Source organism: Hylobates moloch, unplaced genomic scaffold, assembly GCF_009828535.3.
Source record: "Hylobates moloch isolate HMO894 unplaced genomic scaffold, HMol_V3 SCAFFOLD_2, whole genome shotgun sequence".
NCBI lineage: Eukaryota > Metazoa > Chordata > Mammalia > Primates > Hylobatidae > Hylobates > Hylobates moloch.
The window spans coordinates 46,315,225-46,342,690 of record NW_026652277.1 but is presented as its reverse complement, the minus strand read 5'-3'; the positions used below and the strand labels follow the sequence as shown (position 1 = coordinate 46,342,690).

Below are 27,466 nucleotides of genomic sequence, written 5' to 3'. Positions count from 1 at the left end.
GGACATGAACTCATCATTTTTTATGGCTGCATAGTATTCCATGGTGTATATGTGCCACATTTTCTTAATCCAGTCTATTGTTGTTGGACATTTGGGTTGGTTCCAAGTCTTTGCTATCGTGAATAGTGCCGCAATAAACATACGTGTGCATGTGTCTTTATAGCAGCAGGTGCTGGAGAGGATGTGGAGAAATAGGAACACTTTTACACTGTTGGTGGGACTGTAAACTAGTTCAACCATTGTGGAAGTCAGTGTGGCGATTCCTCAGGGATCTAGAACTAGAAATACCATTTGACCCAGCCATCCCATTACTGGGTATATACCCAAAGGAGTATAAATCATGCCGCTTCCAGCCAACTCTTCTTGTAGGGAGGAATTCATCATGACACAACAGCCCCAGACATAATGTTTACCTCTCTTCCTTTTACCCATACATCTCTCTGACTTCCCCACGTTCCTGTTTCTATTGAAAGGCTTCGTGAGCACACATGCAGACCTAAACCCTTTCTCTTTGTCTCCATAGTTTTCTTTGTCTTTCTTTTTTCCCAAAAAGAGATTGAGAGAGACAGAGAGAGAGAGAGACTTCCATGGTTTTGGGGGCAGATTTCTCAGACTTGCTCCTTTCTGCAGGCATAATTAGCACACATCCTCTCTTGCACAACCAAACTCTTAAATTCCAAAGTAAAGCACATTACTACAAACTTGAGTCACAAGTACAAACACTCATTTCACTTAGTAGCATAAAGATTTCTGTTTGGTTTTTCTAATTGGCCAGTACTGTGTAAAATAAAGGAAGAAAAGGAGGATATTTGGGATATTTTCCTAGTAAACTCAAATCACAATCCAATGCTTCAAGCAGAATAAGCCATAAATTCTCACAACATCAATGTTTTCTTAATTTATTCTTTTAGCCTACTTGCAATGGATATTTTAAAATAATGTTTCTTTTAATAAGAAATATTTTCTTATTAAATAAATTCTTATTTATATTTATTATAAATATTTATTATAAAATATTAAATAAATTCTTATTTAATAATAAGAATAACATTATTTCTGGAAATATGGAAATACATCTCTTATTGTTTTGAAATAATTAAAAAGGCTGTCAAGTAACCCTTAACCTCTTAGAGGAAGGTCATTTATTTAATGATAAGGTCATTATTTAATGATGATAACATAAATAGTAGACAACTTTGAAGATTTCAAAATAATTCAGTCTTTTATAAGAAAAATATTTTATATTTTTCAGGTATAATATCAATATTCTTACATTCAAGTGGCTTTAGTATCTGTTAACATAAACCAAAGCAAGTTATAGTTATGGGCTGGTAAGAAGAGAACAACCATCCATTGAAAACCATCTACAGATAAGTGCTTTGTATAATAAATTATTTGCTTTAATATTTTCTTTTCTAGAAATGTGTATATGAATTACGATATATTACTTAATCTTACAACATAGAACTGCACATACTTTTGCCAAGCATATGTTTACACATTTTATCCACATCCAATTTAAGTAAGTTATGATACATTGAGTTACATTTACTATTTTAAGATATCAATTATAAAACTCTTTGTAGGAGAAAACTGTATAAACAAAGGCATCTTAATATGGCCCAAAACTAAATAAAATATTAAGCTATATAATCTTAGTTTGCTTTGATTTCATCTATGACATTTTATGATTGGTTGAAATGTCACAACAACAAAAATAAAGTCCAAATAAAGCATTAAATGGCTGGCCTGTATGGAGCCATCATTTATCACTTATGAGAGTTACTCATGCCAAATGCGTCATCCAGAGTAAAAGAAAAAACAAACAAACAAAAAACACGAGGTTGACAATATACTAATTTGACCTCTGCATATTGTGAATTGAGTAATCTGTAATGTTGGAAAACGTAAGACTAGTGTAGGAATAATATGGAGATTGGATGGAGGCAGGAAAGTAGGGGCAATGATGACATAAGCAGCTCTTCCTTAAATTCTATTTAGTCCTGAAGAATTTAAGAATTTAAATAAAAAGAGAGAGAAGCATATTTTCCATATTTATATACATATATGATTAACTGGCTGATATTTAGAAGGAAATGTATATTTTTACATTGAACTTCACTTGTGTTTAGACTTATAAAAGCAAGTTCAAAATTTTACAAGTAATTTTTAACAGTAAACACAATAATATTTTAGGTTTCTTCTAATGACATGCAGCCTAATATATTTGCATGGCATTTCTAACTAGCATTTTAGCATTTGGATCAAGGCAAAGGGCAAACGTCTCTTTTTTGTTTTTTTTATCTCATTTATTTCTGTCCCAAACTCTAGGCTCTCTATAACCTTTAAATATGTTCAGCAGATTCAGTTATGTCTCAATTGTCGAACAACATAAGGGGCTTTTGAAGCAATGTTTTGACTAATGACAGACAATTATTATTTTTATTTTCTGTATCTTTTTCCTCTCCAATGACCATGTTTGGGTATGTTCTCCCTTTCCCTAGCTTAAATTGTCACTTAGGCTAGTCCACTGAGATAGCCCCACAGTCTCTTGAATAGAAGGCGGCTGGAAATGCCAGTCAGTCAGGGACAGACAGACACCCAAGGAGAGGTTTAGAAATTAAAATTCGGTGTGAAGCTAGAAAGACAAAATGGAGAAGTGATAACAGGCTAGGACCAAACTAAACAGAAGTGAGGAGGTATAAATCCTGAGCAATCGCCTCAAGAACAATGCCACCTAGCATGCCATTGGCTTTTACAGGTCACTGGCTTGACAGGAGTAATTCAAAATGTGGAAGGAAAAAGCCACATCGGATGGCTAATCTGCTAATTTATCTTATGTAGCAAACAAGGCAGTGTAAAAATTGCAATAACCAAGCATATTTATAGATAATAAAGGAGCCACATTGATATGGTTTGGATCTGTGTCCCCACCCAAATCTCATATTCAAGTATATTTTTGGTTTTGTCTTTTTGTAAAAACAGGGTCTGGCTCTGTCACCCAGCCAGGAGTTCAGTGGGGTGATCACAGGTCACTGCAGGCTCGACCTCCCAGACTCAAGCGATTCTCCCACCTCAGCCTCCTTAGTAGCTGGGACTAGAGATGCACACCACCACACCTGGCTGACTTTTGTGTTTCTTTTTTTTTTTTCTGTAGAGACAGGTTTTGCCATGTTACCCAGGCTGGTCGCGAACTCCTGGGTTCAAGGGATCCACCCACATCGGCTTCCCAAAGTGCTTACAAGCGTAAGCCGCTGAGCACAGCATCTCATGTTCAATTGTAATCCCTAGTGTTGGAGGTGGGACTTGGTGGGAGGTGATTGGAACGTGGGGATGGAATTCTCATGAACGGGTTAGCACCATACCCTCAGCACTGTTCTTGTGATACTGAGTGACTTTTTGTGAGATCTAGTTGTTTAAAAGTGCATAGCACCTCCCCCTCTCTCTCTTGCTCCTCCTTGAGATCTGGTTGTTTCAAAATGTGTAGCACCTGCCCCTCACTCTGTTGCTTGTCTTCCAGACATGTAAGACATGCCAGCTTCCCCTTCACCTTCTGCCATGATTGGAAGTTTCCTGAGGCCTCCCCAGAAGCTACACAGATGCCAGCATCATGCTTTCTGTACAGCCTGGGAAACTGTAAGCCAATTAAACCTCTTTTCTTTATTAATTACCCAGTCTCAGGTATTTCTTTATAGCAGTGAAAAAACAGACTAATACATATATTCTTCATTTATAGAGGATGATGCTGTATAACACTCAAATCTTCTCTTCTAAACTAAGGCACTCATTTCTCCAAATGCCAGGAGTTTTGCTTGCTGACAGCACACAGCTGAGCCATTTCCTAAAAATGGCCCTGGGCTAAAAGGAGCTTCTGGGCCCAAGGTTACTCCTCTTCCCCAGTGACTGTGCAATGCAAAGTACAAAGCCCTCACACCACCTCTACACTTTGCGTTAACTTGGGGCATCATCTTAGGGTCACTGCAACTTCACAGATACCCATGGGATCAGCTGAGGTCTCTGTTGCAACTGCACGGTGCCCAAGCAAAGACTAAGACTTCATAATACAGTACAGCTTGTATTTATAGCCTTTGCAGACCAGTTAAAAATAAAAGTAAACCTTTGTCTTTGTGAAGATCCTAAAATAGGTGGAAAGCACTGTCCAGCATCTTCCTACTGAAGTGGAAGTCCATTTTGTTCTTGACTGGTCCTCCAGGCCTCCAGAAGACCTATGCACCCCCTAATAGACTCTTACACACAATGTTAGAAGGCAACTTCTAAACTTCATCCAACCTTCTCCAGGAGCAGAGGAATTTCATCACGCTGATGACATCTTCCTCTAAGGAGAGTCAGTTCACACACTTATTCAGGATATGCAAACATTCACAAATAAGTTCACAAAGAAAAAATGTGCCATTGCCCCCCACACAGTACAAGGCCTCATCGCCTTGGTTAAATTCCTAAAAATTATTTAGCAAGTCAAGAATCACTCCATCCCTGACACTGTCAAGAAACAGCCATTGACCCTCAATACCCACAAACTCAATATCTTTTAAGCCTTGTGGATTCTGGAGGCAACATATTCCACATTACAAATTTTACTTTTTATCATGTTAAACTTACTATTTACCAAATGTTAAATTTTACCATTTAGGGCGTTACATATCAGCTCCCCTTTAATGAGGCCCCCTTTTACAACAGAAGCCTCTAGAATCTGCCCAAATTTGCAGTACAGCTGGCATTCACCCTAGTGCCTCCCTCTCCCAAGACTTCTTCATTTTAGAAACCTCCTCTCATGTCTCCTGGAATATCTGGATCACCTATAACGGCCATAACTTGCATATGGACTCTGTGATGAGTCCTGTGAACACTGTCCTGTTCGGCACCATACTACACCACTAGAACAGCATTGCTGACTGCATTCTGTGCTCCCCTGAGAATAGAGGCTCTCACAGGGCCTGAGCCCTCAATTCCACGTACCCACCTGCACATTATGCTTTGGGTCATGAAAACAGCACCTTGAAAGCTCAGCACTTCCACTGAGGCCTCCTTGCTACAGATAGAGACAAACCTGGAACCTCGGGCAAATTCCACCTGCAGGAGGCAGTAGCCTCCCCTGTCCCCAAATCTCACCCCTCCCTCTTCTTCCTCTGCACCACACCTGGGCAAACTAATCAGAAAGCCCAGATGCTCCCTCCTCTGGTGCCAACAGGAAGTTCAAATCACACAAGCCCTGGCTCATACATAAAAGAATTCTCACTTTGCCCCAACCCCCTAACCACAGTAAAATCCCAAGCGAGTCTCTTTTCCCTGCTTTTCATGTCACTCTTGGACCTGCTTAGAAACATGCCCTGCTCTCCCCAGAAAGCCTCGTTATGTAAATAATGTGCCTTCCATACCCTCTTGTGGCATGTGTGGCATCATCAATCTTGACACCTGAACCAAATTTGTGGGAGAAATGTCCATCCTTCCTCTGGAGGGTGACTTAGACATGCCCTAGTTTTTATGTAAACCTTTTTTGAGCTTAGTTGCCATTCTTTATGATCCAAAATATCAAATACAGGAATTGGAACCCTACCTCAGTTCTAATGATCTGAGTGCACTGAACAAATGAAACTGTTTCAATGTTTTCATGTAAAAAATATTTGTTTAATGGATACTATGGGCCTGGAATTCTGCTAGACACTAAGAATACAGAGGAGTTGTCAGTCTAATGGAAAAGACAGATATTAATCACTGTCATTTTAAGAAATGTAGATTTTCAACTGTGACAAATGCCAGGGAAGAAAAGTATGTTAATATGTTACATGAACTTATCAATTCTAATGGAATCAGTCCTAGACAGTCAGAAATATTAAGGAAGTGATATATTGACTGAAAGCTTAAGAATGAGTAGAAGTGCACTAGGTAAAAAAGGAAGGGAACAGAATTCCAGGTAGAGGGACTAGCAAAGACACAGTGGCAGAGGAAGCATAGAGAATGTGAGGGACTGAAAATCAGAGCAACCATTGAAGAGCTTCAGGGTAAGCATGACTTTATCAGATTTGTGTTTTAATGATTACACCGGGTCAGCAGGAAGAATGAATTAAAGAAGGTAGATATATTGACGATCAAATACCAATAACCCAATATCAATGCTATTGATTTAATTCACAAACATATGTATTCCTTCCCTTTCTTTGCCCCCCAAATTTAACATAACATCATCAATGCACAAGATTTGATAAATCTGAGTTTGTGTTCTCCCTCAAAATTAGAAAATAAGGTCAGAGAATCTCATCTTCTGAAATGGAAGTATAAAAATATTACCCAAGATGAATGAGACTAGCCTTATTATTCATTTACAGAAATAACATCTTAAATACAATTCTCTATTGCAATGAAAATTAAATCTCATTTATTTTGCAGTAATCTAGAATTTATAGACAGCAGATGTTTAGTTGGCCCAAAGGAACCTTGAAGTTAACTGTTCTCAATTAGTGTGTAAATTTAACTGCTAAAGTAAGTTAATACCCTAGGGGAAAAAAACAATGTTAATACTCATGCAAGAATCCAAATAGGTCAATATATTTGTTTTCTGTGCAGAAAAGAGTTAACAGCAGGCCTGAAGCTGTTATTCCTAGAAATCCCTGCTTGGAAGTTTGGCCCTGAGCTGGAGTATAGAAACTTGGAGGTGGAGAGGGTTTTTACCATTGTCAGGACTGAGGAGAGGGCCATAACTGTTTGTACTAACAATGTGGTTTATGCTGAATACCTGCTTTCCTCCGGGAAGTCTCAAATTTTTGTACATCCCAGACACAGGGTGCCTACATGACTAGCCACCAATAAATCCTTGGGCTGTGAGTTTTCAGTGAGCCTCCCTGGTAGACATGTAGTCACAATCTGTTGCTGTAGGAAATGGGCAAGTCCTGTGTGACTGTACCGAGAGAAGACTCTTGAAAGCTTGTGTGTGGTTTCCTTTGAATTTCACCCCACGGGCCATTTTCTTTTGCTAATTCACTTTGTAACCTTTCACTATAATAAATCCTAAATGTGAATGTAACTCTATATTTTGAGTTCTCTGAGTCCTCTTAGCAAATCATCAAACTTAGTGGTGGTCTTTGGGACCCACCCCCCAACACATTTTCCATATTTTATCAGTAACATAACGAGAGAGTGAATATATCATTTACTGCTATTTTAAAAGCTTTATGCTCAACAGGTATTAATAAAACATTAACATATTAATTACCTAGATGCATTTAAGAGTAATAGGGAATATTTCCAAAAGGCAGTGTACTATTGGTGCCCACTGACACAAGCTTTGATATTAACTTTCTCTCCAATACATTCTCCATAAATGTTTTCTAAGCCTATCTCCCCTAATAGATATGTAGATTTAGATATACATATACATATAGACATGGACATGGACATGCACATTCATATACACTTAGAAAAAGAAAGTAGATACAGAGAGGGATGTTTAACAACAGTTTTCTGAAACAATATATCCAGAAAAACCTTTTGATTATGACAGCATATAGGATAATACAAATGGTCTTCGTATTCACTAATCAAATACTGAGTTTCATTTTTAGAAAGTTAGAAATGCTTTTCCTTGCATAGGGATTTCTGGCTTTCAGCATCTGCTGACACACTTGGTTCTCACTGAAGCGAGCTTGGCAGGCATGATTTTATAGAACATAAAGCTAAGTGTGTGAGGGGCTCACAGGACAACTAAGCCACAAGCTTCTGAACTGTCACTTGGGTATCTAAATAGGCTAGGCTTACTCTCCATTTAAAGCCAGACTTTACCCGGTTTCAAGTGGAAATTTGTATTTCAAGATCATAGTGCGTTTTAAAATCCTTAGATGTTGTTAAATACAATGGGACATATAAAAATAGAAGAAAAACTTAGCATATTACCAGTGGCAGTTTAAAAGATCACTAATTTCAGTGGGCAATATCATACTACATTATGCCAGAGTTTAAAGATATTTCAAAATTCCTTTGTTGCACATAAGTTAGTACAGTAACCAGCATTAAACCTTGAATATATTTTACTTCTAAGGGATTTTAATTGGACATTTTAAGTTGCATATTATTTTCATCAGTTTCTAAGTAATTTACCCAACAATGCAAAATTCCAAGAGGAAGTCATCACCTTAATTTCTCCTCAAGAATTTTAAAGACAGTTCCAGAAAATAAGAAATGACAGATGTGCCTGGAATTTCATTTCTATTCCATGTTAGGACAGCGTACTATAGCCTTCTATGTTCTATATTACAAGCAGGTCTGAAAGCCATTTCCATAGTGAGAATGAACTCCTGAAGAGTCTGACATAGCTGTTCGTGAGCATTTGCCAATATCATTTCAAATGATTACAGGTCCTCCATGTGACACATGTATACTCCTAAAGCAGTGCAAATCTAATTTACCTAGTTTCACTTGGTAACATATTTTCATTGGATTTGATGAATTGCTTTTCCTGATTTTTTGAAAAAATATGGTTTTATGTCCAGTAATAATATATTGTGAATGTTGCAATTTGTCTTGTCATGGTAACACAGAGCCCTTGATGAATCAGAAATAAGAAGGGTTCTCTGACACTAGTCCCCATTTATTTGTTCTCCTACAAGTGACAAAAGTGTAAATATCTACTTTGCAGAATATAAAGATGATTAGAAAAAAGACGCGACCAGGCGCAGTGGCTCACGCCTATAATCCCAACACTTTGGGAGGCTGAGGCAGGCAGATCACGAGGTCAGGAGATCGAGACCATCCTGGCTAACACGGTGAAATGCTGTCTCCGCTAAAAATACAAAAAACTAGCCAGGCATGGTGGTGGGTGCCTGTGGTCCCCGCTACTTGGGAGGCTGAGGCAGGAGAATGGCGTGAATCCGGGAGGCGGAGCTTGCAGTGAGCCGTGATGGCGCCACTGCACTCCAGCCTGGGTGACAGAGCAAGACTCCCTCTAAAAAAAAAAAAAAAAAAAAAAGAAAAGAAAAGAAAAGAAAAAAGACACATAGATGGTACTATTCTCGGGTCTCTAAGAATATTTTCTCACCTGTCAGCAACGTCAATTACAAGATAGGAGCTTTGGAGATTATGTATGACCAAACTAAAACTCTTCAGAGATACTCAGAATAATGGCATTACTCACACTGGGACCAAAAAAGTATATAGCCTAAAACAATATTAATATGGATCTGCCCACATTATTTAAGATCAAGTTTCTTTGTCCTGTGCAATCTGACCCCTGCCTGGCTCTCTACCCCTGTTTCTTTCCTGTCCTTACCTCACATTTTGTTTTAACCCTAAATTACTTATGATGTCTGTTCTAAAAGTGTACTTAGGGTTTGTTTTAATCAGATATAAGACATGCTGACACAGAAATGACTGTCATGAAGGAAAAAGTCCATACTCACAGATCCCTAGAAATAGTAGACACTGCACACCATGCAGGGCCATGTGGGGAATGACCAGGGTAGGTCAGGAGGTGAGAGGAAAGAGCATGGCCCAAATCCTCATTGGCCATTTATTGAAAAGGAATGAGAAAGGCAGGGTAGGTGCACTGAGTAAGCTTAGGATTGGATAGCTTGAATAATTTTGCAGGACTCTGGGCTATAGAAACTGTCCCTAGTTGTCTGATACCTGGTCCTGGGGTGATTTAGGGCAGGAGAATATTAGGTCGGTGTGTAAGAGAGTTTGATAGAGGAAGTGGTTAGGAGCATGGGCTCTGCATTGTTTGGCTTGTGTGTATATGAAAAGTGTACTTGCAGAACGGTCATTTGCTATCTCTAGGAATTAGCTAGCTCTGGGAGGGGCAATCTCTCCAGGATCAAGGCCCCAGATGCCAGAGAATCAAGGTCACAGAAAAAACAGTAAATGTCATGTATCACAATATCATGTTCTTTTTTCCTTCCCCTTTTCTCCTGCAGCTTCCTCTATCTGAAATTCTTCTCCCATATACTTCTACTTTTTAACTTATTTTTATATTTTACAACTCAGTTAAGTTACAAATTCATCTCGGAAGCCTTGCCAGATCACTCTTGCTAGACCTAGACTGGGAAATTGCCACTCCAGGGTGTTCACAAGATATTGTAAGCATAATTCTATCACCCTTTGTATCATATTTATAAGTGTATCTTATTTCTAAGTCTTAATTATAAATGTCTGTTACCCACCATACAATGAACTTCTTCAGGAAAGAAATATCTGATCCATGTTTGTATCCCCACACTTTACATAGTAGGCATTAAATAAATGTTGAATGAATGAAGACAGATTCCCAGGTAAGCTATGATTTCTCTCAGCCTAGCTTAATGTCTTATTTTGAGTCCTTCATGAGCAACAGTGACTATAAAATATAGTTTAAGTTCATATTTCAACTACATTAATTTCATTAAATAACAAGACTATGCATAGTTCAAAACATAGCAACATTCACTTATAGTCCTACAAGTCTCTAAATGTATCGTCTTTCAGAGAAAGTAAGAATGAAAAGTTTAAACAAATACTTGATATATTGAAAATTTCAACCTTCATTATGAGTTTTCAAGGCAACTAAAGGTTGCCCAGAAACACTCTTGAAATTTTGTTAAGTTTAAACATAAAGATCCTAATTAAATACCAATGGGAAGAGCAAAGTCAATTCCAGGGTCCACGTGAAGTTTAATTTTTTTCACACTTCCACATTCCCAAATACAACAATCATGTACTATTAAAATATTTTGCTGTCCACACTCCCAAATACATCAATTATACACCATTAAAATATTATCAATGAGCTGAAATTTTGTTATAATAAAATAATAAAGTAGCCATTGTGAAAAGATTATATGGCAGCAATATGTGTGGGGTCATTAAAATGAATCTGTATTATGCCTACACCTGAAAAAGGAATTCCTATTACATTAGTAAATGTTTATCAAGTTTCAATCACATGGAAATAACTTACAAACCCTACAAGTATCCAGACTCTCTTTTTTCTAGTACCTGTCCCTATCTAAAAGCTATCCACTTTATAGTAGAATAAATTAATATGGCCTGTGTTGTGAAGGAAATTAACACCCTTAATGGTTAACTAAAAATGCAGGAAAACAACTGGCTTTTTTCATTGTATGCATGATTGAAAATATTAAATATATAGGAAGTTTCTTATTTTTTACTCTCTAACTACTTAGGATTTTATTTTATGAAAAAAAATCCATGCATATGTATTTCTAAATTCAAATTAAAATGACATGTTTAGGACAGGCACGGTGGCTCATGCCTATAACCACAGCACTTTGTGAAGCTGAGGAGAGAGGATTACTTGAGCCCAGGAGTTCAATACCAGCCTGGGCAACATAGTGAGACTCTGTTTCTACAAAAAAAAATCAAAAAATTAGCTAGGTATGTTGGTATGCACCTGTGGTTCCAGCTACACAGGAGGCTGAGGCAGGAGGATTGCTTGAGCCCATGAGGTCGAGACTGCTGTGAGCCATGTTTGCACCACTGCACTCTAGCATGGGCAACAGAGTGAGACCTTGTCTCAAAGTAAAATAAAATATAATGACATGTTCATAAACACTTTTGAGTTGTCAGATCTGAAAATAATCAATCATGCCTTAGAAAAAAAGGTACTTCCCAAACGTTTTTATCTTTAAGTGATTTTAGAAAAGTAAATATATACAATTTGATTGATTAAAAAATATATTTCTCATTGAGTACCGTGTTTCATTTTAAAGGTTATTAACTTCATCTTTAAAAGGGAAATTAAGCATGTGAACTGTCAGTGTATGAATTACCATATGACTTTAAATTGTATCACTCAAAGAAAACAGCACATAACATATAAAGAAAGGTTTGGCATACCCGTTGCTTAGGGAATGTTCAAAAGAGTATGACAGGCCTACATATATTCTGATAACCTACTGTTTTCTACTAATTTTAAAAATAACTATCTCTTCTAATTTTACATCAGAAATATATTTTTGTGACTATTCTGCTTACATGGAAAAAACCATGAGGATAAATTTCTGGAATTATTGATCTATATGACTCATCAGCCTAATACTTAACTAAATATATAAAAATTAATGTTACCTATATACTAATGAAATTGTACTTATACAAGTTCACTTATTAATCTCCGTAGTATAGAACTAATTTATAAATTATTTCTTTAAAAGTACCCTTGATTTATTCCCCTTTATTTCTATGCAATTTAAGTTTTAGCAAAATATTACTACTTCATGTTTTTAACCTCAAAATGTCATATAACAACATCTGGTCAACATTTAATCACCTAGTTTTATAGTAATTATAAAGCCTCTGCCCTTTTAAATACTTGCTCAGTCTGCTTTTTATTTTATTCATGGCCTTTTTTATCTGCTTAGATAGGAGTGGCAATTTAACAGCTCTGGGAAGAATGGTCTAAAAATCTAGACCTGGGATAACTGGAAAAGGGATGCTGAAAGAATATCTAATTTTAGGTCCATTTGAACATTTTATCAGAAAATATGAATCGATAAGCATTAGAATCTTCAGCCAAGACCAGTGCTAACAAGAAAGTGAAAATGCAAGGAGGGGATTCTTAATCTCATGAATTACTTGGTTATTAAAATAATTTCTGTGGCATGTCCTATAACTGCAGTGTAGATATTTAAAATGAGTTCTTTATTATTACCTCTAAAGAGCTTTTACCAGTTGGGTAGAAGTAGAATTAACAGACAAAATACATATAATCTTTGGGTCATACTTATACTAAAAAATTGTTTGTTTTTTATTTGAAATTCACCTTTAACTGCGCATCCTGCATTTTTATTTGCCAAAGTTGGTAACCTATATAGAAGTACAATTGTAGGGGCTGGGCGCGGTGGCTCACGCCTGTAATCCCAGCCCTTTGGGAGGTCGAGAAGGGCAGATCATGAGGTCAAGAGATCAAGACCATCCTGGCCAACATGATGAAACCCCGTCTCTACTAAAAAAAAAAAAAAAAAAAAAAATACGAAAATTAGCTGGGCGTGGTGGCGGGCACCTGTAGTCCCAGCTACTCGGGAGGCTGAGACAGGAGAATCACTTGAACCTGGGAGGTGGAAGGTTGGAGTGAGCTGAGATTGCACCACTGCACTCCAGCCTGGTAACAGAGCAAGACTCTGTCTCAAAAAAAAAAAAAAAGAAAAAAAGAAAAAAAGAAAAAAGAAAAAAAGTATAATTATAGGGATTGTAATTCATTTTTCCCTCACATTTGGATTAAAGAAAATCTTGATCTTTAATGTTGCAAAAATATATGTTCTTAGGACCAACTACATAATGTGCAGGGCCTTATGTAAAATGAAAATGGGACGTTTTCAACAATTATTATTTCAACATGGCAACAGTAGAGCATTAAGCCAAATGCCCATGAAACCAGGGCTATTCTTAGAAATTTAGAATCCTAGACATTCGGCTGTATATAAATCAAGTACCCTTATATTACAGAGGAACATGGGTTCAGTTTAACTGGAATTCGTCTATAGCAGGGGTCACCAAACGTTGTCTGTAAAAAGTCACATAGTCAATACTTTAGACTTTGAAAGCCATGGGTTTCTAACACAGCTATTCAACTGTGCCAGTGTAGCATGAAAACAGCAAGAGACAATACATAAACAAAGGAGCATGGGCTGTATTCCAATAAAACTTTATTTACAAAAACAGCTGGTAGACCAAATTTGACCCATATAGTTTGCTGACCCTGGTGTATACCACAAACATGAGCAAAATGACCTGTTAAATTTGTTTAGATTCTATGCAAATGCAACCACCAAGGTAGAAATTTAACTAGGGAGTTACAATTGTTTCCCTGGGACATTAAAACATCTTTGCAAAAATGTATAATAGAATCAATTTTTTTTTTTTTTTGAGACGGAGTCTTGCTCTGTAGCCCAGGCTGGAGTGCAGTGGCGCAATCTCGGCTCACTGCAAGCTCTGCCTCCTGGGTTCACGCCATTCTCCTGCCTCAGCCTCCCGAGTGGCTGGGACTACAGGCGCCCACCACCATGCCTGGCTAATTTTTTGTATTTTTAGTAGAGATGGGGTTTCACCATGTTAGCCAGGATGGTCTTCATCTCCTGACCTCGTGATCTGCCTGCCTCGGCCTCCCAAAGTGCTGGGATTACAGGCGTGAGCCACCACGCCCGGCCTAGAATCAATTTTTATGTATGTATTTTTATGTTTAACCAAATTCAAACATTTAGCTCAATCAAACCACTGCCCCACTCTTCTCGATCCTTTAAGAATATCTCTCAGGGAATACCTAGTAAGACATGAAATCTAGGTTCCCTTTCTCTTCCTCTTCTATTTAATTTTTCTTAACTTCTATATGCTTTGTTGTTGGTAATAAAACATATGAGTCAAGGGCAAGAGCATGAAGAAAGGTGTAGAGGTATGGCTGTCATGGTCTGTGCTGGAGTGAAGACTGCATGACAGGCCAGGCAGGGTGGAAGGGGCGGCTGCTTGTGTCTGCAAGCCTCCAAGACCTTCTTGGTATTCCAATAGTTTTCATGTAATACAAGCTTTTTGATAAAATATATGAAGCAGTGACTATTTCCATTTCGAAGATGAGATCCAAAGAGTTTAAATGTCTTGGCCCAGGGTCATATGTCAGAAACAAAAAAGCTCTTGGCATCACAGAAGGTGCAAAAAGTAGAATCATAGCCACTCTCTTTGCTTATAGTCAAATATAGACAAAGAACCAAAAATAAAGATCCGAAGATCAAAAACATACATTTATCTAATTTGGGTTACACAGAAATCCATCTACATAATCTAAGTATTCAGCGAAGTCAGAATAAATGATGGCTCTTTGAGGCCTACTTACAAAAATAATCAGAAACCATAGTATGGAGAAAAGCTAGTTCAAAAACAATCAAGTGAAAAATATAAACTCTCTGACTGACTGCCACAAAGACTCAGCTAAATGGGCTTTTCTCAGCTATTTTGCTTCTCCCCAGGCATCAGCCTCCCTCCCCAAGGAGCTTCCTTTGAGAGCTAACCCAGTGGTACCAAGCAAGTGCTTGGCAATCTTTCCTTTAAAATATGTGGTGTTATCCAAGCAGGTGAGATAGGCTAGATTTCTCCTGACCAACATTTTGGTGATGGATTTCCAAGGTAATACATAGCCTCCGAGTGTGAGCAGAAGTAGAAAGATACCACCTAGGACAGCAGACTGGGAGGAGGTGTTTCTCACTCATTTGAGTCAGCACCTATCTTCACTAGGCACCTTGCAGAGCAACAGCAGATTTGTCTAACCACTTTGCTTTGCTCTAATTTTCCAAACTTGCCAATCTTTGTGGTAGTCATTACAGGAATCCAAAAAAGATGCTTAGAATTCCAGGATATGGTATTGTGTTTCCCAAGGTGTGTGCCTTCCTTCTGAGTTGTGCATTCCAACATGACACTGATTCTAGATAGGACTTGCAGTGAGAGGAAAAGGAAAAGGATTATTGCCAAAGGCCTTTTCTTCAAACCAAGAAGAATGTGTAAAATGAGGGGCTTATCAACCATAATATGTATCAAAGTGAAGCTGCCTGAGGTGATGAAAAGAAAATTAAACTTTAAGTCAGAGTCTCTAGACTCAAATACAGATTCCAGAATGGATTAGCTAAGAGACTTTGATGTTAATCTCACTTCCATTTCCTTACATGCAAGACACAACAATAACAACAAAAACAACATCTCCATTTTGAGGTTGATATACAGCATCACAGAGACAAAAAAAATTAATGTAAAGTTTCTGGTATGTATTATATATTTAATAAATAGTACTTTTTGTTATCATCTGTTGAGTAATAATTATATTTCGTCTCATAAAAATGTATGCCAAAATTCAGAATAGGTTATATTCAAAATTCTCAGTTAAAGTTGATGTAATTAATATCATAATACTACTTATTAAAATATAAACAGTTTCTGTTCTATTTCCTTATTACGTATTTGGTTTTCACTTTAACTTTCTTACTATCATATCTCAGGTACTTTTATCTAATCCGTGAATATCTAGGGCAAATTCTTCAATAATAAATACTATATTAAAATAAATGTCTTATCTTCTGACAAATGACAAATGTATTAACAAGTAAGAGAATTTGTTTTCTTCTTCTCCAAGCAACTGAATAATAAATCAACTTTTTCCATTTAAAATCACCATCTTCCATTTAAAATCACCATCATCAATTTTCTTATTAATATGGATTTTTATTTAAAGACCCCAGAGTTAATCCTTCAGTTCTCAAAGTTTATAATAGTATAGAAACACTATATTTTAAATTCAGGGGAAACTTATAATATTAGACTTAAATCAACAATCTCTAAGACCCTTTCAGGAAATACATCTCTTTGTAAGGAAAGTTTTCTGCCTTTTTATTTACTTGATAAAGTAAACTGATATTCTCACACATTTTCTAAAATACATGAAGTAACAGATTAGGAGAAAAGAGAAGAGTTTTAGAAAATCATACCAGATCATCTCTCCTTTACCCTTGTGCTACATTCATTTTCTAGATTATTAGATAAATCATATTATTTGTATAGTTTAAATTAATAATATAGAAACTTCAAGCATCACATCTGTGTTTTTTTGCACAAATTAACTCATATATCACAGAAACAAGTCCTAGACTCATACATTGAGGTGAACTGAGGAACTGAATATCTCCTCATTTTCCAAATGAAGGAATGGAGGACCCAAAAGAGAGAAATTTTATGAGTCCCACACATTCTTATCCTCATTCTTACTCGATCAAAAGGGAGATTCAGTTTTTATTCAGAATTCCTAATTCTTACCAAAAAGTGTGCTTTGTCTGCACATGCTCCCAGGCGTTAGAAGTCAAACCTTCTCTAGAAGAGGGAGAGGACAAAGAGGGCTTGTGGGGTACCCATTAAGTGCTATCTCCAGAACTGGGTGCTGGTTCATACAAGTGTGCTCACCTTGTGAAAATCCATCAGGCTGCAAGCTTATGCTTTGTGCTCTTTCCTGTATACATGTTATATTTCAATAAATTTAATAAGATGCCTTCAAACTATCTGTTCTGTGATAATTGACATGTATCACATTATAGTAGAAAGTCGCTCATCTTTTACTGAACACTTTCTACTTGCCAAGCATTGTACTGCTAATGTAAAGACAAATGAGGTTAAAATCTAAGCCCTCAAGCATCACAGACAAGCAAATAGTTACAATACTGTGAACAAAGTGATGACAGCTGAACAGAAAAGGAGCTATGGGGACCCGGCACCTGAGTCAGCTGCGGTGGAGGTGAACAGTGTGCTGAGGAGAAGCTTCAAAAAATTAACACATTTGATTCATGTCTTGTATTAGTTGTGCATTGCTCCTATAACAAATTACCGCAAAGTTAGTAGCTTCAAACAATATAAATGGATTATCTCACTGTTTCTGGGGTCAGAAGTCTAAAATCAGTCTCACTGGGCTAAAGTCAAGGGGTTGGCAGGGATAGTTCCTCTTGGAAGCTCTAAGGGAGAAGCTGTTTGCTGGCCTTTTTCAGATTCTAAAGTCTCCTGCATTCCTGGTCTGTGGCCCCTTACTCCACCTTCAAAGCCAGAAGTGTAACATCTGCAACACACTCTCTCTCTGTCTCTGACCTCTGTTTTTGTCTTCATGTCTCCTGTTGATCCTGACCTTCCTACCTCCCTCTTATAATGGCCCTTGTGATTATATTGGGCCCACTTAGATAATCCAGGATAATATCCCCAAGCCAAGATTCTTAATTTAATCACTTCTGCAAAGTCTCTTTTTATCACATAATATAACATATTCAGAGGTTCCAGGAATTAGGACATGGAAATTGGGAGGAGGGTGAGGAAGACATTATTCAGTCTACCACATGTCCTGAAAGATGAGTAGATGTTAGCTAACTGGACAAGAGACAAATGATATGACTGAAAGAAGGAATCAGACTTTTGAATCCTACAATGTGGTAAATCTGGATAGAAATGTAGGTCAGATTATAAAGTCATTATTAATGCCAAATTAAGGAGACTGTGTTCCAAAACAAACCACAGAAGGGTCTTAAGAAGAGTGATACAATCTCATGTGTATTTTTCAAGTATATTTTGACAACAATATATTAGCTAGAATTAGAGGGATTCAGAAGACTAAAAGAGGCATGAAGGCATCAAGCTATTGTGATGGTTCAAGGAGAGAGTCTGAACTAAACAAATAGTTTGGAGATGGAAACCCAGGTCCTGGTTGAAGAGGGACTTAGAACCTAGTGAGATAAGGATGTGAGTAAAAGCAGGGAAGAAGGTGAGTGATGAATAATAGTATCATCAACTAAAATTTCTCCAGGAAAAGGAGGAAACTAGAGGTGGAAGAGAATAGGTTTTTTTTTATTTCTTCTAAAAAATAAAAAACGGGATACATGTGCAGAACGTGCGGGTTTGTTACACCGGTATACGTGTGCCATGATGGTTTGCTGCACCTGTTGACCCATCCTCTAAGTTCCCTCCCCTCGAACCCCCATCCCCCACACAGGCCATAGTGTGTGTTGTTCCCCTCTGTGTGTCCATGTTTTCTCCATGATCAACTCCCACTTATGAGTGAGAACACGTGGTGTTTGGTTTTCTGTTCCTGTGTTAGGTTTTCTGTTCTTTTGTTAGTTTGCTGAGGATGATGGCTTCCAGCTTCATCCATGTCCCTGCAAAAGACATGATCTCATTCCCTTTTATGGCTGCATAGTATTCCATGGTGAATATGTGCCACATTTCACATATCTAGTCTATTATTGATGGGCATTTGGGTTTGTTCCGTGTCTGTGCTATTGTAAATAGTGCTGCAGTAAACATGTGTGCATGTGTCTTTATAGTAGAATGATTTATATTCCTTTGGGTGTATACCCAGTAATGAGATTGCTGGGTCAAATGGTATTTCTGGTTCTAGATCCTTGAAGAATCTCCATACTGTCTTCCACAATGGTTGAACTAATTTACATTCCCACTAACAGTGTAAAAGCGTTGCTATTCCTCCACAGCCTGGCCAGCATCTATTGTTTCCTAACTTTTTAATAATCACCATTCTGACTGGTGTGAGATGGTATCTCATTGTGGTTTTGAAATGCATTTCTCTGATGATCAGTGATGTTGAGCTTTTTTTCATATGTTTCTTGGCCACATAAATGTCTTCTTTTAAGAAGTATCTGTTCATATCTTTTGCCCACTTTTTGATGTTTTTAACTGTAAATGTTTAAGTTCTTTGTAAATCCTGTATATTAGACCTTTGTCAGATGGGTAGATTGCAAAAATTTTCTTCCATTCTGTAGGTTGTCTGTTCACTCTGATGATAGTTTATTTTGCTGTGCAGAGGCTCTTTAGTTCAATTAGATCTCATTTGTCAATTTTTGCTTCTGTTGCAATTCCTTTTGGTGTTTTAGTCATGAAGTCTTTGCCCATGCCTATGTCCTGAATGGTATTGCCTATGTTTTCTACTAGGGTTTTTATGGTTTTGGGTTTTATGTTTAAGTCATTAATCCATCTTGAGTTAATTTTTGTATAAAGTGTAAGGAAGAGGTCCAGTTTCAATTTTCCGCATATGACTGGTCAGTTTTCCCAGCACCATTTACTGAATAGGAGATCCTTTCCCCATTGCTTGTTTTTGTCAGGTATGTTGAAGATCAGATGGTTGTAGGTGTGTAGTGTTATTTTCTGAAGTCTTTGTTCTGCTCTATTGGTCTATATGTCTGCTTTTGTACCAATACCATGCTGTTTTGGTTACTGTAGCCTTGTAGTATAGTTTGAAATCAGGTAGCGCGATGACTCCAGCCTTGTTCTTTTTGCTTAGGATTGTCTTGGCTATACGAGGTCTTCTTTGATTCCATATGAAATTTAAAATAGTTTTTTCTAATTCTGTGAAGAATGTCAAAGGTAGTTTGATGGGAATAGCACTGAATCTATAGATTACTTTGGGCAGTATGGCCATTTTCACGATATTGTTTCTTCCTTTCCATGAGGATGGAATGTTTTTCCTCTGTTTGTATCCTCTCTTATTTCCTTGAGCAGTGGTTTGTAGTTCTCCTTGAAGATATCCTTCACATCCCTTGTTAGCTGTATTTCTAGGTATTTTATTCTCTTTGTAGTGATTGTGAATGGGAGTTCATTCATGATTTGGCTCTCTGCTTGCCTATTGTTGGTGTAAAGGAATGCTTGTGATTTTTGCACATTGATTTTGTATCATGAGACTTTGCTGAAATTGCATATCAGTTCAAGAAGTTTTTGGGCTGAGATGATGGGATTTTCTAAATATAAAATCATGTCATCTGCAAACAGAGACAATTTGACTTCCTCTCTTCTTATTTTAATATCCTTTATTTATTTCTCTTGCCATATTACCCTGGCCAGAACTTCAAATACTATGTTGAATAGGAGTGGTGACAGAGGGCATCCTTGTCTTATACCAGTTTCAAAGGGAATGCTTCCAGCTTTTGCCCATTCAGTATGATATTGGCTATGGGTCTGTCATAAATAGCTCTTATTATTTTGAGATTATGTTCCATAGATATCTAGTTTATGTGGTCAATTTTAGAATAAGTGCCATGTGGCAGTGAGAAGAATGTATATTCTGTTGATGTGGGGTAGAGAGCTCTGTAGATATCTACTAGGTCCACTTGGTCTAGAGCTGAGTTCAAGTCCCAAATATCCTTGTTAATTTTCTGTCTCATTGATCTGTCTAATACTGACAGTGGGGTGTTAATGTCTCCCACTATTATTGTGTGGGAGTCTAAGTCTCTTTGTAGGTCTCTTGTTTTATAATTCTGGGTACTCCTGTATTGAGTGCATATATATTTAGAATAGTTAGCTCCTCTTGTTTAATTGTTTCCTTTATCATTATGTAATACCCTTCTTTATCTTTTTGGATCTTTGTTGGTTGAAAGTCTGTTTTGTCAGAGACTAGGATTGCAACCCATGCCTTTTTTTTTCTTTCCATTTGGTTGCTAAATATTCCTCCATCCCTTTATGTGGAGCCTGAGTGTGTCTTTGCACATAAGATGGTTCTCCTAAATACAGCAAACCGATGGGTCTTGACTCCTCATCCAATTTGTCAGTCTGTATCTTTTAATTGGGGCATTTAGCCCATTTACATTTAAGGTTAGTATGATTATGTGTGAATTTGATACTATCATTATGATGCTATTTGGTTATTTTGCACACTAGTTGCAGTTTCTTCATAGTGTCATTGGTCTTTATATTTTGGTGTGTTTTTGCAGTGGCTTGTCCTGGTTTTTCCTTTTCATATTTAGTGCTTCTTTCAGGAGCTCTTGCAGGGCAGGCCTGGTGGTTATGAAATCCCTCAGCATTTTCTTGCCTGGATAGGATTTTATTTCTGCATTGCTTATGAAGCTTAGTTTGGCTGGATATGAAATTCTGGGTTGAAAATTATTTTCTTTAAGAATGTTGAATATTGGCCCCCAATATATTCTGGCTTGTAGAGTTTCTGCTGAGAGGTCCACTGTTAGTCTGATGGGCTTCCCTTTGTAGGTTACCTGACCTTTCTCTCTGGCTGCCCTTAACAGTTTTTCCTTCATTTCAACCTTGGAAAATCTGATGATTATGTGTCTTGGGGTTGATGTTCTCGTGGGGTATCTTAATGGTGTTTGCTGAATTTGCATGTTGGTCTGTCTTGCTAGGTTGGAGAAGTTCTCCTGGATAATATCCTGAAGTGTGTTTTCCAGCTTGTTTCCATTCTCCCCGTCTCCTTCTGGTACTCCAATCAATTGTAGCTTTGGTCTTTTTATGAAGTCTCATATTTCTTGGAGGCTTTGTTCATTCATTTCATTCTTTTCTCTCTATTCTTGTCCGTGTGTCTTATTTCAGTAAGGTGATTCTCAGACTCTGATATCCTTTCTGCCACTTGGTCAATTCAGCTGTTGATACTTGTGTATGCATCATGAAGTTCTCCTGCTGTGTTTTTCAACTCCATCTGGTTGTTTACGTTCCTCTCTAAACTGGTTATTCCAGTTAGCAATTCCTCTAACCTTTTATCAACGTTCTTGGCTTCTTTGCATTGGGTTAGAATATGCTACTTCAGCTCAGCATAGTTTTAATGAACCCATCTTCTGAAGCCTACTTCTGTCAATTCCTACATCTGATCCTCTGTCTAGTTCTTCACCTTTGATGGAGAGATGTTGCGATCATTTGGAGAAGAGGCACTCTGGCCTTTTCGGTTTTCAGCATTTTTTGTTGTTGTTGATTCTTTCTCATTCTCGTGAGTTTGTCTAGTTTTGGTCCTTGAAGGTGCTACCCTTGGATGGGGTTTTTGTGGGGGTCTTTTTTGTTGCTGTTGGTGGTGGTGGTGGTGGTGTTATTGTCGCTTTCTGTTTGTTTGTTTTTCTTTCTTTCTTTTTTTTTTTTTTTTTGAGACGGAGTCTTTCTCTGTCCCCCACGCTGGAGTGCAGTGGCGCGATCTCGGCTCACTGCAAGCCTCGCCTCCCGGGTTCACCCCATTCTCCTGCCTCAGCCTCCCGAGTTGCTGGGACTACAGGCGCCCGCCAACACGCCCGGCTAATTTTTTGTATTTTTAGTAGAGACGGGGTTTCACCGTGTTAGCCAGGATTGTTTCAGGTCCCTCTTCTATAGGGCTCCTGTGGTTTGCTGGGGGTTCACTTCAGGCCCTATTCATCTGATTTGTTCCCATGCCTGGAGATGTCACTCAAGGAGGCTGGAGAACAGCAAAGATGGGTGCCTAGTCCTTCTTCTGGGACCCCTGGCCTCTACAGGCACCAACCTGATGCCAGTAGAATTGCTCCCATATAGGGTGTCTGACAACCCCTGTTGGAGGGTCTCACCCAGTTGGGTGGCACAGGGAGCAGGACCCATTTAATGAAGCTCTTTGTCCCTTGGTGGAGAGGGTGTGCTTTGCTGGGGGAAACCCACTTGTCTGGGCTGCCCAGATTCTTCAGAACTACCAGGAGGAGAGGCTAAGTCTGCTGCAGAGACTGCAGCTGCCCCTCCCGCTAGGGGCTCAGGCCCAGGGAGATCCAAATTCTGTCCCTGAGCCTCTGACTGGAATTATTGGAGATCCTGCAGGGAAGACCGACCCACTGAGGAAGGATGGGTCAGGGTTAGACCTGAAGAGCCACTGTAGCCCCTGACTGCAACAGTCAGTGTGTTGGGCTGTGGGGACAAGTCTCGGGACCAAGCCATCCAGCCTCCCTGGCTCCAGCAGGGGAGAAGCGCAGCTTGGAGTTATAGAAGTGGGTGCTGCTCTTCCCCTGCCCAGGGAGCTTAGCATGTTAGGCAGTTGCGAGTCCTGGTGATGGCTGCTGCCCCTCCCCGAAGGAGCTCAAACGCTTAGACAACAGGCAGTGGCAGGTGCTGGATATCCCTCCCCCTGGAAGTTCAATAGGCTTAAGCAGATTCCAGCTGAAGAATCTGCGCATTCTGGGGTTGGGACGCTAGGCCCTGGTGGCATGGGTTTGCGAGTGGGATCTTCCGATCATTGGGTTGCACAGTTCCGTGGGAAAAGCACAGTTTTCCCAGCCGGGTAGCGTGCTCACTCACTGCCTCCCTTGGCTGGCGGGAGGGGGGTCCCCTTCCCCATGTGGCTTTTCCTTCTCTCCATGGCTCACGCCAGATTTCTAGTCAATTTTGATGAGAGAACCTGGATACCTTGGTGGCCAGTGAAGGATTCATACGTTTATTATGGTTTTTTTCCATGGGAGCCTCCCCACTCAACTGGCCCCGCCCAGATGATAGCTTCTATTTTGGATACATCAGATGTTGAGTTTGAGGTGCCTAGAAGCCTTAATTGTGGAGATACTTAGTCATTAATCACACACATTGGTCTATTCTACTACATATGACTACCAGAGGAATCTTGTTAAAACACCAGATTGTGTCTTTACTGGTCAAAACCGCAAATGGCTTCAGTCTCATTCTGAGTGAAATCCAAAGCCCTCACAATGGCCTGATAGGTTTTTATAATCTAGCGACCTCTCAGAACTTGTTCTCTCCTCTTCCTCACCTCACTCATTACACTCTAGCCAGGCTTGCACACAGCCTCTGATAAAGGCATGCTCCCACTTCTGGGCCCTTGAACATGCCCTTTCCTCAGCCTGAACCTCTCTTCTCCCAAATTCCCATGTGTTTCCTGCCCTGACTTGCTTCAGGGCTTAATCATATTTTCAGTGGTGTCTTCCTTGACCATCTTATTTAAAACTTCTCCCCACCTCCCACCCCCTCCCCCAATCCTAGTAGTCTGAATCTCTCTTTCCTGCTTTAGTCTATCGATAGCTAGCACTGTTCTCTGTAAAGGTACAATTAACTTTATTTGTTTGTTTATTGTTCGTGCTTACCTCCCGAGCTCCTCCCTACCCACTAGAATGTAAGTTTCATGACTATACATCACTACCAGAGGAACCTTGTTAAAACGTCAGATTGTGACTCTTTACTAGTCAAAACCGTTACAAATGGCTTGAGTTTCATTTTGAGTAACACTAAGTGGCACACAATAGCAACTCAATAAATATTTGCTGAATGATTAGTGCTGGAGCACAGGAAAGAAGCTCAAATAGAAGCATTGTTTCAAGAGTCACATAAGTAGAGGCTGACATTGGCACATCCACAGTGCTGCAAAAGCATATATACCTTTCTAGATGTTTTAATAGCTCTTAGGTTACAACTAAAGAAGCATAAAACAGGAGGAGAGACAAAGTCTGTAGGAAAAAGAAAAGCAGTGTTTAGGCACTTATGAAAACACTCGAAAAAAATCAACCATTTTGTACCTCATAATTTGTGAAATTATACCTTATTCATACAAGATCATTTTTGATTAATAATAACATGAAACCAAAGAATTAAGTAAATTTTGCAAAATTTATGCAACAGTAAAGATATGAAAGGTAAAGTTTCTTGCATTTGAGATGCCTGCAATTTTTAAAATAGATTTTAAAATATATCACTGCTCATTAACACTTACTTGATCTTATGTCTCTATTTAATGATGCATCAAATGAAGGTCGAGTTCTAGTGTTTCAGTTCAAAACAGTTCTTAATAATAGCATCCTTCAGCATGAATAAGTGAACTGCCAGCTGAGAAGCCACCCTAATAAAAACAGGCTCCTGTAGGAATTGTAAAGTGGCTTATGATGCTTCCAGTGAACATCAGAGAGGGCCCATAAAGTGTAGCATAAAGTGTGTACATGCATTTTGTGATTCCTAGAAGACATGTTGGTAAGGCCATAAAATGTTAGTAACCAATTTAAAAACCAGCTCTAGGCTGGATAATCAAAGGGCTGAGCTTCTTATTAAGTATTCTCACATTTTTTATTTTGAATTGTATCATGTGATCTCTTTGAGTCTGAGAAATTTTCTTTTTAAAACTCTACTGTGAAATTTGGAAGGCTCTAGATTGCTTCCCCATCCTTCAGCATTGACACAATATTTCCTATGTTACACTTTGCAGTATCTAACATTTGGGAATTTTATCCAATATGTGGTCTAGATATGTATTTTTCTCCTTCTTATAAACATTAATATAGCTATCTCTAGGAAATCTGCTCAACGTTCTATTTCATTTCATACATCTAAAATTTTGAGCTAGTATTTGTAACCATGTTCCTGGAAAATATGACTTAAGTCATATTCAGTACCTGGGTAGCCTGTCTCTTTTAGTCCTGTACATGTCATAATACTAACTATAAGAGCTCTTCAGACAGCTTATATTCGAGTGTTTTGAAAACATTCATTTGCTGAGCCCAACTGTATACATGGTTCTATACCACAAATTACAAAACACACACTAGCACAAGTGCCAATTTTTTTTTTTTTTTTTTTTTTGAGACAGGCTCTCACTCTGTTGCCCAGACTGGAGTGCAATGATGTGATCACAGCTCACTGCAGCCTCCGCCTTCCTGGCTCAAGTGATTCTCCCACCTTAGCCTCCTGAGTAGCTGGGACTACAGATGCACGCCATCACATCTTTTGATTAAAATTTTTAGTTAAAATTAATCTTAAAATTTTTAATAGAGATAAGGTCTTACTATATTGCCCAGGCTGGTCTCAAACTCCTGGGCTCAAGCCATCCTCCTGTCTTAGCCCCACAAAGTGGTGGGATTTTAGGTGTAAGCCACTGTTGTAGGCCCACAGTGCCAATTCTTAATAAGGAGAACATATCTTTGTCTTTAGTTATTTAGGCATTGTGAGTCTACCACTCAAGAGGAATGTTATATGGGTCAGTAAAAAAATATTTGAGTGAAGTTTAAAATCACTGCCTCTAAAACCAGTTCTGCCACCAACTGTACAATTTGGGGAAAGTTTACTTAATTCCTTCTGGTCCAGTTTTCTGATATGCAAAATGAAAGGGTAAAGTAGATGATGTTTAAGAATCTAATTAAACCCCAAAATACGTTAATTTAAATTATTTTTTAAATACTTTATCTGTAACTGGTTTATGTGGCCAACAGGTTGGCATAATAATGTTTCTTACTTTCCAGACATGATTAATAGACAGTTAACCACATGTTTTTCTATGCTATTATCCTTCCATTTATCCTTTCATTTAAAAATTGAAACTCATCATTACAAAGAAATATTCAAAAATAAATTAAATAACCTTAAAAGTCAAGTTGCTGGGCCGGGCGCGGTGGCTCATGCCTGTAATCCCAGCACTTTGGGAGGCCGAGGTGGACAGATCATGAGGTCAGGAATCGAGACCATCTTGGCTAACACGGTGAAATCCCGTCTCCACCAAAAATACAAAAAATTAGCCAGGCATGGTGGTGGGTGCCTGTGGTCTCAGCTACTTGGGAGTCTGAGGGAGGAGAATGGTGTGAACCCAGGAGGCGGAGCTTGCAGCCAGCCAAGATTGCGCCACTGCACTCCAGCCTGGGCGGCAGAGCGAGACTCCGTCTCAACAACAACAGCAACAACAACAGCAATGTCAAGTTGTTAAATAAAACAAAAACTTACATAATGAACAGTTTTGTTTGCTTAAATTGAATGTATTCCCTGCTGTTGCCCTTTTAACACAACACCAATTTTGGTTAAATCATTAAGAAGGGAAAACTAACAAACACTTTCATGGCGCTTACCTTGTGTTCTTAGTAGTTTACATCTAATAACTCACTTAAACCTCAGAGTAATATCATGAGGTAGGTCCTGTTACCACCCTCACTACAAATGAAGAAACTGAGAGTCAGCTTGCCTGAACTCACAGAGCAGGTGAACAGAAGAGGTGGGACTGGAATGCCGGCAGTGGGACACTAGAGTCTGCTGGTCACCATGCTGCTCCTCCCACACACAGCCTGTCTGGCATAGGAAGTTAATTCCCTACAACTTCAGGAGGGTCTCTTGATTAGTAGCCAATCACGATCATCCCAACCACCCTACCAAGTACTAAATGGTATTCCTCAACATCCCGTAATGCTCCAGGGTAGCGTGCAACCTAAGTTGGACTATTCAGACTAAAGGTAAGAATCTTTACTCCTTGGTGGGAGGGGAGGTTTATTCAGCT

General features: G+C 38.6%; 1 protein-coding gene across 7 annotated transcripts in view; it reads right to left on the bottom strand.

Annotated features, from left to right (window-relative positions):
• The window catches only part of MAPK10 (mitogen-activated protein kinase 10), a 326,039-nt gene that overhangs the window by 186,685 nt on the left and 111,888 nt on the right, over positions 1 to 27,466 (bottom strand). The gene's annotated exons all lie outside the window — the stretch shown is intronic.